General features: G+C 36.6%; 1 pseudogene; it reads right to left on the bottom strand.

Moving 5' to 3' along the window:
* Positions 1–6,100: 6,100 nt before the first annotated feature.
* Positions 6,101–14,500, bottom strand: LOC120180658 (annotated as a pseudogene).
* Positions 14,501–16,036: the final 1,536 nt, after the last annotated feature.

The following is a 16,036-nucleotide window of genomic DNA, read 5'->3' as shown; positions in this document are numbered from 1 at the left end:
TTAATAATAATCATTATAGTAATGATTTGATAATAATCATTATAATAATGATTTAGTAATAATCATTATAAAAAGAGAAAATCGCCTCAGTGACCAAAAATACCTTATAATATACGATTTTAACCAATTTTTTTTGGATTTGCCAAAATGACCAATAAAATCGCAACGCGATTTAGAAAATCGCAACGTTAAAAAGAAAATCGCAACGGTCAAAAGAAAATCGCAACGCGAGCTTCCAAGTTCGCAACGCGATTTAGAAGAAAATCACAATGCGATTGATAGAATTGCAATGCGATTTATAGAATCGCAATGCGATTGAGAGAGTCGCAACGCGATTTAGAAGAAAATCGCAATGCGACTGAGAGAATCGCAATGCGACTAAGAGAATCGCAATGCGATTTATAGAATCGCAATGCGATTGAGAGAATCGCAACGCGATTTAGAAAATCGCAACGTTAAAAAGAAAATCGCAACGGTCAAAAGAATAGTTAAAAAAATTTTGTTTCTTAAGAATTTTCTCTAAAAAGATAGTATCCGCGCGGACGTGTCGAAGACACGTATTACCACGACCACGACCACGACCACGACCACGACCACGACCCGACCCGAGACGAGACGGCGGCGGCGGCGGCGCGCGAGAGTCCCCCTTGTCCTCTTTCACTCAACAAGGAAGTGCAAAATACAAGCCTTAAATACCATTCCCAATAGTATTTCCAATACTATGTGGGATTGAGCATTACCAACACTTGTTCCAAATATCATTATTCTTCATAAGTTATCATCCATTACAATATGAATTAGTCGTGTTAATGAACCAATATACCTCATTAATATATGGTATTGTTGAACAAAAGAATGATGATGATGATCTTATTAAAGACCATCTAATACGAAAGAATCCAATGCATAACCGATACCTTATTGTGAAACTAATTCACATAGAGGTTGTACGTGAAAAAAAAATCTTTTACTTTTATAGTAAATATCTATCTCAATAATTTTAATATAAAAAATATATTTTTTATTTAATAATAGAATTATTTCATGTATTTATCAAGTTATAATTTTAAATACTTATTAAAATGAATTAATTTATTATCGATAATTCATATTGTAATGGATGATAACTTATGAAGAATAATGATATTGGAAACAAGTGTTGGAAATGCTCAATCCCACATAGTATTGGAAACACTATTGGGAATTATATTTAAGGCTTGTATTTTGCACTTCCTTGTTGAGTGAAAGAGGACAAGGGGGACTCTCGCGCGCCGCCGCCGCCGTCGTCTCGTCTCGGGTCGGGTCGGGTCGTGGTCGTGGTCGTGGTCGTGGTCGTGGTCGTGGTCGTGGTCGTGGTCATGGTCATGGTAATACGTGTCTTCGACACGTCCGCGCGGATACTATCTTTTTAGAGAAAATTCTTAAGAAACAAAATTTTTTTAACTATTCTTTTGACCGTTGCGATTTTCAACGTTGCGATTCTATAAATCGCATTGCGATTCTCTCAGTCGCATTGCGATTCTCTCAGTCGCATTGCGATTTTCTTCTAAATCGCGTTGCGACTCTCTCAATCGCATTGCGATTATATAAATCGCATTGCGATTCTATCAATCGCATTGCGATTTTCTTCTAAATCGCGTTGCGAACTTGGAAGCTCGCGTTGCGATTTTCTTTTGACCGTTGCGATTTTCTTTTTAACGTTGCGATTTTCTAAATCGCGTTGCGATTTTATTGGTCATTTTGGCAAATCCAAAAAAAGTTGGTTAAAATCGTATATTATAAGGTATTTTTGGTCACTGAGGCGATTTTCTCTTATAAAAATGATTTAATAATGATTTAAATATTTAATGATTTGATGATTTAGTAATGATTTGATAATAATCATTATAGTAATGATTTGATAATAATCATTATAATAATGATTTAGTAATAATCATTATAAAAATGATTTAATAATGATTTAAATATTTAATGATTTGATGATTTAGTAATGATTTGATAATAATCATTATAGTAATGATTTGATAATAATCATTATAATAATGATTTAGTAATAATCATTATAAAAATGATTTAATAATGATTTAAATATTTAATGATTTGATGATTTAGTAATGATTTGATAATAATCATTATAGTAATGATTTGATAATAATTATTATAATAATGATTTAGTAATAATCATTATAAAAATGATTTAATAATGATTTAAATATTTAATGATTTGATGATTTAGTAATGATTTGATAATAATCATTATAATAATGATTTTATAATAATTATTTAGTAATTATTTATAATAATGATTTAATACTAATGATTTAATAATTATTACTAATAATTATAGAATACTAACAAATGAGTGTACAAGTGTGGATTACTGAGTTTAAATTTATACATAGTCGAATTTATTAATGATTTTTAAATATTTAATGATTTGATACTAATGATTTACTAATTATTATTAATAAGGATTTATTGTTAATATTTAATTATTTGATACTAATGATTTAAAATAGTTGATTTACTAAATATTTAATTATTTGATACTAGTAATGATTTGATACTAAAAATCATTGTTAAGGTTAAAAAAAGTAGTCTAATTTCAATAAATAATTTGTAATAAATAGCAAACGAGTTTACAATTGTTGTCGATGTCGGGGTGTTGTTGAATGATAATGTCGGGGCGGACGTCTGATACGTTGTGGCCGTTGTGGCTCAGGAGTATTGTACCCATCCCCCTCATTCATTGGGGGTATTTGAACTGTCATGTGTTCAAAGTCATACGTCGACGAAAACGTAGGAGAATAGATGGGTGCCTCAGGCTGCACAAACTCTGGTATGTATGCCGGGCCAGTAGAATCATCAACTGCGTGATGCAACGATTGTGGTGCGCTATTATCCACATCGGTCATTTCCGCTTCAGTTTGTAGAGATGAACTCCCACTCCCACTCGGTAGAGAGTATTCAACTTTACCAAATCTTTTCTTAAACCTCAAAAATTGTCGCCTCTCTACTATTGTTGTGAGGAACGGCTTTCCATTATCCAAAAAATAAGCAAGGTAAGCCGAAGTCTCAAAATTAAAGTCGTCGTCTTGAATGGCGTCAAGAGTTGGCATGAATGAAGCCCTATTGTTCCAAGCATTAATGTAGGTTGCATGCTTCTCAACCCAATTAACGCTTTCTTTACGACGACCATCAAATCTGTGCAGGTCGTCATGCGTCTCAACCCAATTCACTGGACGACGACCATCTAAGTTTTGGAGGAGGTCATGATCCCATGGACTCCGCGGAATAGGTTGGTGGAAGTGGAATTGCCTCAGCACTCTATCCCCAAATTGGATCTCAACAAAAGCAAAATTGATCAATGGTGTAACAGCACACCAATATTGAAACCCATCTAAAATATCGTGCGGTATCAACGCAAATAATTCTTCATTCATGTATGGTCTCCAATTAAACTGTAAAATTACAAAAACAATAAAATTTATTTAAATCAGATAATATAGTTAATTTAAATAATAATTAAAAAATACAAATTATGCATACCTCCTTTTTGGCCTTAATGTCGATCTTCAACCTGAACTCTTTAATGTTGTTGTGCACCAACCCTGTGCCTTCAATTTTATGCCTCCATCTGTATATCAATCAAAACAAAAATAGAAACATTTTGTTCAATAATTTTAATCAAAATAAATATTTTTTAATTAATATTTTATATTAAAATAGAGGATTCATATTACCTTCCGGCAAGTGGAAAGTCAACCGCAGTCCGACTAATCGGTGTCAAAAACGGAAGTCTATGCCAAGCCCATGATTGTAGCAGCAACAGACATCCACCGATTTCTACTGTATTATTATCATTCACGATTAATGACGCCTTGCACATCTCACGATACAAGAACGCCAATATCGTCGAACCCCAGCTATATTGCCTACAATTCTCAAAATTTGTTAAAAAAAGAAGATACTGAGTGTGAACATAACTACCGGATTTATCAGGCATCAAAATTCCCCCAATCAATTGTAATATATATGCTCGTGTTGCATATATAATTTCGTGCTCCGTACTATTTGATTGAAGTTGAAATTCATTATTCAACCATGACAACCTCACCCGCCACCCTTTACACTCTGGTGGTACGGGCGCTTTCCCAAGAAACAAGTTGCAAAGTTGTTTCACCTTATTAAACTCATGTGACATTACCACCGGCATCCCATTAGTTTGGACCCCGAGTTGCATTGCCACATCCTCCAAAGTTATCGTGCATTCGCCACACGGCAAATGAAACGTGTGCGTTTCTGGTCTCCAACGTTCAATCAACGCACTGATCAAACCTGGGACCAACTTGTAATCTCGCACAAATGTGATATACCAAAATCCAGCCTCTTGCAAATTTTCTTCTATTAGTGGGTGTGGCTTGGGCACTTTATGTAGTCGAAGACGAAGGACTCGCTGCTCGTCCTCCTACAATTAAATATTTCAAAAAAATTATCACAATCATAAAATAATATTCAAATATTTATTAATTATAATTCATTAAACAAATATTTTATTCACCATTATTCCCAAATGACTTGAAATATGTTCATTGTCAAGCCTCAACAGTGGAATTTGGTCAGCCATTGGAATGAATCTGTAAAAAAAATTAAACAACAATATTTAAAAAATCATTTAATATAATCTAATATAAACTAACTAACTAATTTACAACACTAAACTTTAATATAATAACTTATAATATATAAACTAATAAACTAACAAACTAAACTTTTTAAAATATAAGTTAAACGTAAACGCTAAACCCTTAAACAACTAATAAAATATTCTTCTATATAACTAAAACTAACTAATAAACTATTTTTTCATTATAATATACTACTAATAAACTTACTAACTAATTTTTTATATAATATAAATTCAACAAACAAATATAACTTAACTATTTAACTAACACAAACTAATTAAATAATTTTTTTATATAACTAACTATTAACAAAACAAACTAATTAATTATTTTTTAACTATATAACTATCAAACATATACTAATTAATTAAATAATTTTTAATTTATGTATACTATAACTTAAACTAACAATCATATAACCCTAAACTAACAAACTAATTAGCTGCTTTTTGTTTTACCCTAAACCCTAAACTAACAAATTAAACATTTATAATAATAAACTAATTTAAATATAAAAAATTTACCTTATCTCCCTTTCTTCTTCTTACTTTCCTTTCTCCCTTTCTTTCTTTCCTTTCTCACTTTCTTTCTTTCTCGGCTGCAATCTCTTCTAACTTTCTTCTGCAATCTCTTCTCCCTTTCTTTCTTTCTTTTATAACCGGCTGCCTCAATTATTTCACCAACCGGCTGCCTCAATTATTTCACCAATAATTGTACAATTGCAGCTATGATATTTCACGCAGCAATGGTTCAATTATTGTACCAATTATTTCACATGCATTGGCTCAAATGGTTCACATGGTTTCATTGGGAGCTGTAGGCATGCAACATGCAGCGGGGAGCACGTGAAGGAATCTATGTGGCTGTGCATGGATGATGGGAATGGCGCCGGGACTACATGGCGACCTACAAGGTCGCCTGGACTGCATGGCGACCTCTCTATTCCTCGTATAGGACTGCATGGCGACCTCGCATGGTGACCTCTCCCCATTGGCTCGTATGTCTCGTATGTCACCCCGTATGTCGTCTGGATTGCATGGCATCCTACAAGATCGCCTGGATTGCATGGCATCCTATGATCACTGTAGAATTCACCCCATTCCAAAAATTAATCTGGAATGTGCACCATATCGTGAAAAAAAAATTCGAGAACATTATCTCGTGAATTCACCCTTCGAGGATCCTTACGCCAACTTCATTTTCTTCAATTTCTTTTTATTTTATTCTACATCAACGACGTACTTAACGGCTACTTCTCCCCATACCTTGGTTATCTTCCTCACTCAATTTTCTCGTTTTTTAAAATTATTCGTGTATCAAATATATATTTAATATATTCAAAATTCAGGTTCGAATAAAGGAAAGATAGTACAATTTCACCAGAATGTGATCAAGAGAAATGTAAGACACATTATGCAATTAAAAATACAATATAATGATCAAGAATGACATCTTTGGTCTTTGGGTGCAAAATAAATTTCTGAAAAGTGAAAGAAAAGAAAGGGAAAAATCTCAAATGGGGGAAGGTAGAGAGGTTGGATCAGCTGAAGATGGGATTTCGGGTCCAACTCTACAACCTTCCAACATGAAAACAATATCTGCCATTGACGGTCTGTCAATTGGATCCGTTGCTGTGCAAATGAGTCCCACTTTAACCCCCAACAAGAATTTCTCCCACTCTGATGATTCAGGGTCTAACTCCACAAGACCCGGCTCCAACAACTCTGAAATTTGACCTTTCTGTAATTGCTTTTTCACCCATTTCACGATGTCTTCATCTTGTGTGAACATCACCGGCTTTCTTCTGGTCAGAATTTCTAATACTACGATTCCAAAACTGTACACATCGGCTTCTTTCAATGGTTGACCTTTTAATGAAGATTCTGGCGCTATGTAGCCTAGTGAACCAACTGGGGTTGAAGATGAGGAAGGTTCTGCTGGGGTGCTGATGGTCAACCGCTCGAGTCCAAACTTGGATAAATGAGCTTCGAAATCGGGATCGAAGAGTACGTTCTGTGGTTTGATATCACTGTGAACCATTGATAACGAGTGCAAAAATGCTAGGCCACGAGCAATACCAAGTGAAATGAGATGACGCATTGGCCAATTGAGCATATGACCATCTTGGTGATTTGCCTCCTGGAGGAGTGGCTAGGTTTCCATTAGGCATGCAGTCATACACAAGGAGTCTTAAGTCCAGTGGTCCGGCATAATAGCCTCGTAAAACTGTTATGTTCCTATGCTTTACCTTGCCTAGCGTTTCAGCTTCTTCTCGGAAGATACCTTCATCGATGGATCCATCAACAAGGGGACGGATGGATAGGACCGTCCCGTCTTGATAGATTGCTTTGAACACAAGTCCGTATCTTCCCCTGCTCATGACATTTTCCTCATCAAATTGCCTCGTCGCTTCTAGTGTCTCCGCCAGCGTTATTTTGTTATTAAACATGACTAATTTTGGACCTCCATTTTCACCACTTCCATTACCCTTGTCTGTTCCCGAACTCGCACCGGCCGGACTTCTTTTCTTCTCCCATGCTGCCCATTCTCCGAGCTTCTTACGCCATCGTAGAATGCCGTAAATATATCCACAACAAAACAATGCAACAAGGCAAGCTCCACTAGCAGCTACAATAATTAATAGGATCAGCTTCCTACGTTTCCTATTTCTTATATTAGCACATTCTCTGTTCAATGGCTTTCCACAGAGTTCTCTATTCATTGAAAACACAGAAGGATCATTGAACCGAGAACCGAGTGCATTCGGAATCTCACCTTCGAGATTGTTTCTTGATAAATTCAAGTACCTCAACCTAAACATGTTTGAAAGACTTGATGGAATGGATCCAGTCAAATTATTTGATGAAAAATTCAAAGCTGCTAGATTGGATAGTTTTGACAATAAATCTGGTATGTTACCCGATAGGTGATTTCCATCTAATAAAAGAGTAGTCATAGATGAAAATCTAGAGATTTCCTCTGGGATTTCACCATCTAAATTATTCAAGCCCAAATCAAGATTGTTAGTTTACTGTTATTTGATTAGTTAGGCTGTTGTTAATTAGTTAGATTGCATTTATTAATTAGTTAGATTGTTAGTTAGGCTTGTAACGGTTGGTGGGTTGTATATAAAGGATTTGGTCTTGTAAACTTATTTGGTAGATAATGAAAGAGATGGAGCACGTTTTCTGTAATTACACTTCTTTTAACATGGTATCACGAGTCAACTGATTTTTTTCTTTCCTTGACTCTGCTTTGTTTGATCAAAATCATTTTAGGGATTTCTCTTCTCCTTTTCTCTTCTCCGCAGCAGCCATGGAAAATTCAGCATTTGATTTCAACCACCCGTTGTTTCTGCATGCCTCCGATGCACCGGGATTCCTACTTGTTTCGCATCAGCTTCTCGGCATCGAGAACTATGGTGTGTGGAGCCGGTCGATGAAGATTGCCCTACTTGCGAAGAATAAATTGGGCTTTGTCACCGGTGATTGCCGACGAGAAGATTTCGATGAGTCTTTACATCCTCAATGGGAGAGGTGTAACGCTCTCGTCCTGTCTTGGATTCTTAATACAGTCAGCAAAGAGCTCTCTGCTGGGATTGTTTTCGCATCGAGTGCTGCCTCGGTTTGGCAGGATTTGAGGGAGAGGTTTGCCAAAGTTGATGGTTCCAGATCCTTCTTTCTTCACCGAGAAATTGCGCTCCTGAATCAAGGTGATTCCTCCATCTCAACCTATTTCACTCGATTGAAATCACTTTGGGATGAGTATGAAGCCTTGGCTCCCATTTCCCCTTGTGATTGTGCTCTTTCACAACACACGATTGCTCACTATACACAGCAGAAATTATTTCAGTTTCTCATGGGCCTCAACGAGACATACACTGCTGTGCGAAGCCAAATTCTACTCATGCAGCCATTGCCGACTGTGAACATGGCGTATTCGATGCTGGTTCAGGAGGAATCACAGAGGATTCACTCTTCTGCCCTTTCTCCAATTTCTGAGGTCTCGGCTTTGTACTCCACCTCTGTTGGGAATGCTGATAAAAAAGATTTTCTGGTGTGTATGACTATTGCAAGTTTTGTGGGCATAAACGTGAGAATTGCTACCGGTTGATTGGATTTCCTGTCGATTTTAAGTTCTCAAAGAAGAAAGCTGACCAGGTTGCTTTGGCCTCTACTCGGTCTCCTCTTGGTTCTCACAATCAGACAAGTTCTGAGTCACATCCAGATACTGTCTCCAGTGTTTCTATGTTTACAAAGGCTTAATATGATCAAATACTTCATCTCTTGAACAAGGCTCCTTCTGTGGATAAAATGCCAGCTGCAGCAGCAAATACTGCAGGTATTACCTCTGCTACCACTAGTCTTTCTTTCAATTGGATATTAGACTCAGGGGCCACTGACCATATGTTATCAGATTTTCAAAAACTAGTCTCTCCAGTTCCTTGCACATCAGCCTCTAGATTTGTATACTTACCTAATGGTCAAACAGCCCCCATAACATATACATGTTCTTTTCCTCTTGACCAGAACAATTCCCTTAAACATGTCCTGTTTATTCCAGATTTTGCACACAATCTTTTGTCTGTTTCTAAGCTGACCAAAGAGCTTAATTGTACTGTTTCATTTTACCCTGACTTCTGCATTTTACAGGATCTCTCTACTGCAAAGATGAAGGGGATTGGTAGGGAGTCTCGTGGGCTGTATTTTTTTGATTCTTCAACTTTTGATTCTGGTATTTTTTTCTGTTAATCACTGTAATTCCTTTTCTTGCGGTCCTGCCTTGGGCTCTTCCAATTGTATGAATCTTTCAACTGTCAATAATACAAAACTTTGGCATGCTCGTTTAGGACACTCATTTTTCTCTAGTTTACATAAAATTCCATATTTACAATCTCATAAATTTCATGCTGACAGTGTCCTTAAATGCTCAATTTGTCCTCTTGATAAACAATCTAGGTTACCTTTTCCACACAGTACTTCTAGAGCTTCTGCACCTTTTGATTTGGTACATATTGATCTATGGGGACCCTATAGGATTTCCACTCATAGTGGTTATAGATCTTTTCTCATCATTGTTGATGATCACACAAGGATGTCTTGGATTTTTTTGTTGAGGCTTAAGAGTGATGCAATCATTTCTTTAAAACAATTCTTTGCCTATGTAAAAAATCATTTTTCAGTCACAATCAAGTACATTAGAAGTGACAATGGTTCTGAGTTTTTTTGCTAATGAGTGTTCTTCCTTTTTTTCTTCATTGGGTATTGTTCATCAAAGTTCATGTGTTCATACTCCTCAGCAAAATGGCATTGCTGAAAGAAAACACAAGCATTTGTTAGAGGTAGCTAGAGCCCTCAAGTTTCATTCCCAAGTTCCTGTTAAGTTTTGGGGGGAATGTGTCACCACAGCCTGTTATATCATTAATAGGTTGCCTTCTTCTTCTTTAGCTGGAAAAAGCCCCTTTGAACTTCTTCATGGTAAACCTCCCAATTTATCTCATATGAGAGTTTTTGGTTGTTTATGTTATGCCACCCAACCAAATTACAAAGATAAGTTTTCCCCAAAGGCAATACCTTCTGTCTTCATGGGTTATTCTGCGACTCAAAAAGGCTACTTACTGTTCAATCTTGAAAAAAAAAACCTTTTTTGTTAATAGAGATGTTAAGTTCCATGAGGACATTTTTCCTTTCCAATTTCCCATTTATTCTTCTTCTCTATTTTTTCCTATTCAAGACATTTCTGATTATGATTTTCTGATTATGCCTTCTCACACCCAATCTTTTATACCTTCTGGTTCTTCACCTCAAGCTTCAACAGATGATTCCATTTCACCTCAACCTTCACCTCAACCCATTATTTCTGATGGCTCTTCATCAAGTAGCATTCTTATTCCCCCTAGGCAGTCTACTAGGGTCAAAAAATAGACTTCTTGGTTACATGATTACGTGCAGTCCTACTAATCTTCCTCTCTTCCAGGTACTTATCCTATCTCTAACTTTCTTTCTTATTCTCGTATTCCTGCTAAAGCTCAACTTTACCTTTCTTCTATATCTCATTTAGTTGAGCATAAGACCTATACTGAAGCCATTCAAAATCCTGAATGGATTAAAGCCATGAATGAGGAGTTTTTAGCTTTGGAATCTAATAATACCTAGTCATTGGTTCCTCTGCCTTCTAATAAGACTCCCATTGGAAGTAAATGGGTGTATCGCATCAAATATAAATCGAATGGAGAAGTGGAGAGGTTTAAAGCTCGTCTTGTTGCTAAAGGATACACTCAAAGAGAATGGGTTGATTATGTTGAGACCTTCTCACCTGTGGCAAAAATGGTCACTGTTAGAACAGTCTTGGCCCTTGCTTCTATTCATCAATGGCCGCTTTTTCAGATGGACGTCTACAATGCTTTCCTCTAGGGTGATTTAGTTGAGGAGGTATACATGTCCTTACCTGAAGGATTTTGCAGTCAGGGGGAGTCCAGGGTGTGCAGACTGCAAAAATCCTTGTATGGATTAAAGCAGGCTTCAAGGCAGTGGAACACGAAACTCACAGAGGTTCTTCTGTTGGCAGGTTATTCTCAAAGCAAGTTTGACTACTCATTGTTTACTAAGTCACAAGGAAGCAAAGTAGTCATAATGCTTATATATGTGGATGATCTTTTGATAACTGGAAATAACAATGGATTGATTGAAGAACTCAAAGGAATTCTGAATAAAAATTTCAAAATGAAAGATCTTGGTGAATTAAGGTATTTCCTTGGCTTAGAAATGTTAAGATCAGCAAAGGGAATAATTATAAGTCAAAGGAAGTATGCATTGGAGTTAATTGAAGAAACTGGATTGGGGGGTGCAAGGCCTGCTGCAACTCCTTTGGAACAAAATAAGAGGCTGACTTCTGAAGACGAGCTGTTAAAGGACAAGACAAGTTATCAAAGATTGATTGGGAAATTTATTTATCTCACCAACACAAGGCCTGATATTGCTCATTCAATACAATTGTTGAGTCAATTCATGCAGCAACCAAGGAAATTACACTTGGATGCAGCTTTGAGGGTGGTCAGGTATATCAAAAGCAGTCCAGGTCAAGGAGTGTTGCTGAGTGCAGAAAGTCAATGCCAACTTCAAGCCTTTTGTGATTCAGATTGGGCAACTTGCCCAATGACTAGGAGGTCAGTAACTGGTTTTTGTGTAAAACTGGGGGACTCTTTGCTATCTTGGAAGTCCAAGAAACAAAACACAATTGCAAGGTCATCTGCAGAGGCAGAGTATCGTAGTATGGCAATGACTGCTACAGAAATAGTGTGGTTAACAGGCTTACTGAATGAGCTTGGGTTTAACAACACAGGACCAACAAAGTTGATGTGTGATAACAAGGCAGCTCTTCAAATAGCAACAAATCCAGTTTTCCACGAAAGAACAAAGCACATTGAAATTGACTGCCATTTTGTTCGAGAAAAAATTCAAGAAGGAATAATTAAAACAAAGTATGTGAAGACAACAGACATTCTAACAAAAGCTTTGGGAGTTCAACAGCATGAATATTTGAGTTCCAAGTTGGGGTTAATCAACATCTTTAACCACCAACTTGAGGGGGAGTGTTAGTTTTATGTTATTTGATTAGTTAGGATGTTGTTAATTAGTTAGATTGTTAGTTAGGCTTGTAACGGTTGGTGGGCTGTATATAAAGGATTTGGTCTTGTAAACTTATTTGGTAGATAATGAAAGAACGGAGCACGTTTTCTGTAATTACACTTCTTTTAACAAAGATCTTTCAAATAAGATAACCGAGAGATTTCACCTGGGATTTTACCCGTCAAATGATTCGAACGAAGCTGAAGCACTTCAAGATTAGAACAGCTACCAAGCTCTGATGGAATCATGCCTGAAACTCGATTAAAACTTACTGAAAGCGCAACTAATGACTGCAATAAACCATAGTTACTCGGAATCCGACCAGTGAATCCATTGGAACTGAGATTCAAGTACTGCAAATCAACCAAGTTGCTGAAACCTTCAGGAAGCTTACCAGACAACCTGTTTTCTTGTAGAGCAACAACCTGCAAATTTGGTAATCCAAAAAGCTCAATTGGCAACTCTCCAGAAATCCGCTGCTTACTCAAATCAAGAGAAGTTAATATCAACAAATTTCCAATACTCCCTGGAATTCCCCCAGTAAATCCGCATGAACTTAAATTTAAAACCTCCAAACTCCATAAATCCCCTAAACCATCAGGAATTTCTCCAGAAAATTTATTATTGCTGAGGTTTAAAGTGGTTAAATTACTCAACCGCATTTTATCTGCCGGTAACTTTCCGGTCAAATTGTTTCCACTCAAGTTCAACGTTTGAAGCCCAGATATGTTCCCGAATCCGTACGGAATTGACCCAGAAAACAGATTTCTCCCAAGCGATGTACTATTCAAGAGTTTCATCTGACTGAAAAAACAGGAATTTGCCCGGATAATCTGTTTCCTTCAAAATCGACGATCTTTAACGAACCACATTGTAGGAGCTGACTCGGAACTGAACCGGTTAACGAACTCTAAGATCTTCCAAGTTAAACAGGTTGCCTATATCAACCGGTAATAAACCTGTAAAGAAGTTTCCAGAAATATCCAATATTCTCAACGTGGTCAAACTGGTCAACCAAGAAGGGAAAACGCCATGGATTTGGTTCACGTGAAGGTCCAAAACCTCCAAAGCCGCCACGCAACTTCGATTACTTTGCGGCTTAACTACTTCCGTGAACTCATTAAATCCTAACTGGAGGATCCTCAACGACGTCGTAACATTCCCCGATGATTTACAAAAAAGGATTTCGGTTACAGCACCGGAAAGTCTATTACGCGATAAAGCCAGCACTTGAAGATTCGAAGCCGCGCCGATACTTCCCGGAAGCAGTCCTTTAAGCAAATTATCTTCTGCGCTTAAATGTACCAGCGAAAAACAGTTCGCTATTGCCGATGGTAATGTTCCATACAACTAGTTCGAGTGGAGCCATAGGTATTGTAGTTGTTGGAGCTTCCCTATACTCGCCGGAATCTCGCCGGAAAACCGGTTATATGAGAAGTTGATAAGCTGTAGCTGAGACTGTGCCGGGAAATTCGATGGAAGTTGCATGGAGAAATCGTTTGAGGATAAATCGAGGTACCGGAGGGAGTACTGAATACCGGCGGCGATTTTGCCGGAGAGATAATTATGAGCTATATTGAGGACTTGTAAATTGGTGAGGTTAAAAATGGAAGGCGGGAGGTTGTCGGAGAATGAGTTATTGTGCAAGTATACGGCGCGTAAGAGAGCGCATTGGGAGAGCGCGTCAGGGATGGAGACGTTAAAGTTGTTAGAATGGAGGCTTAATTTGCGGAGCTCGCGTAAGTTAGATAGCTGATCACCGAGTTGGAGGTGAGGCAAGCGGAGCTCGCGGACTAGATTGTTGTAGCAGACAATGCCACGCCAGTCGCAGGGAGCTGACGGCGTGGACGCATCCCAGCCGTCAAGAGCGCCAAGTGGATCGCGGAAGACGCTGCGTTTGAAGGACGTAAGCGCCCGGATCTCTGCCAGAGTAACGGCATTGTGTTGTTGGGCATAAGAAGATGGAACGACGTCGTTGAAGACGAAGAAGGTAAGGAACAGAAGAAAAATAGTAGCCGTTATTTCCATAGAGAAGAGATGGGGAAAAAAAGTGAAATGGTTTTGGGAATGTTGGAGGGATGGCGGAGGTACAGAGGGAGCGTGTTTACGCAGGGACTTACATAAGGAAACGACGCCGTATATGTTGCTCCAAGAAATGATAGAAAAAAATATATGAAAAGGTTGATTGGGAAGGAAGCAGAATTATCGTCTTTCACGAGGGGGAAGATAAGGTCAGCCATCTGATTGGCTTGTTGCCTTTATTGTTCTATTACCATTAATTAGTATGTAAACCAAATTAATGCGAGAAACAACTTAGTTTAATATTTTAAGTTATTAAAGGTTGTAAATTCGAATATTATAATATTTTATTTAAATAATTTTAATTAGTATTAAAAATTCAATTTAAATTATGTATATACTCCGTCAATTTGAAGAAATTTGATTTTAAGATCACTCATAATATATATTAGATCTCTGATTACAGGATTAAAATTTTACGATCATAAGAAATTAGTTAGATAGGTAACACGTCAACAAACAATACACCATTAGGATAATAATTTAACCTTCAATTTGAAGCAAACAACTAAAAGTCCAATATATATTAATAAGACACTTATAATCATATTGAAATTTTTGAATAATTATAAATATACAAATCACTTATTAAGACAAAATAAAACTATCTTTATTAATCAATTTCGTAGATAAATTGTCAAAACGAAACTATTCTCAGTTAGATAAAAATCGCTAGATAAATAACGTGGAATTTTAAATCGTGTCATTATATAATATTCTCTAAAATAAATGAAAGACAAGTCCTTTAGCAATTTAGAGAGGTTCCACTCCAAGGCTACTTGTAGCATATATCAGATCACTTCTCTACAACTCAATAACAAACATCATATATATATATATATATAGTTTAATGAACTTAACATATCGACCTCAGCTTTCTAGATATTGTACCTCATTCTACGAATGAAGAACCATCGAACATCTGCAGTATATAATATAGCTCCATTAGGATAACAAAAAGACTCTCTCTTTAACTCTCGGAATTCACTTAAACCCTCAACTTAAATCTTGGTTAACCATTGGATTTATGTCTAATTAAAACACGTGAACAACAAATTATTGGCCCGACCACCTCATTGCTCACTGTATTAATCATGGTAAACAATCACCTCACATACTATTCATTATCAAATTGAAATTAAATCTTAAATACAAATATTAGATTCAAAACTAAATATAATTAAATAATTACATTTGAAATTGAGTATAAAAGCAATGGAAAATAACAAAAAGGTTTTGGGGTCTTGCTTTTCTTTTTGCTTGTTCCTTTTAGAAAAGATAAACTTATATGAAATCCATGAAACTGAATTCAAATTTAACCATTAGAATTTTCTGCTAAAAAGAAAGGTATTTCAACTGGCAATTTAGCTCTCGAGTACTAGAACTACATAATGGTTTTAACTTGTTCTATATGACGCTTAAATCACTACCCAAATCCACCTTTTCCCCATCCAAAATTACCAGTGTTTTTACACGGAAATAATGGTTTTGTTCGTTTTTTTTTTTTTAAAAAAAGTAGAAGCTGGTCACAACCAGGCAATATTGGATGGAAACATTGCATTATTGTTCTTGGGTTCTCTAGATATACTTTCGAGGACCACAACCCGTCATTTCTACAACGGTGATACCAAAATTCCAGCA

Source organism: Hibiscus syriacus, unplaced genomic scaffold, assembly GCF_006381635.1.
Source record: "Hibiscus syriacus cultivar Baekdansim isolate YM2019G1 unplaced genomic scaffold, ASM638163v2 tig00112498_pilon, whole genome shotgun sequence".
NCBI classification, from domain to species: domain Eukaryota; kingdom Viridiplantae; phylum Streptophyta; class Magnoliopsida; order Malvales; family Malvaceae; genus Hibiscus; species Hibiscus syriacus.
The sequence above is the reverse complement of the archived record's forward strand: the minus strand, read 5'-3'. Positions and strand labels throughout refer to the sequence as shown.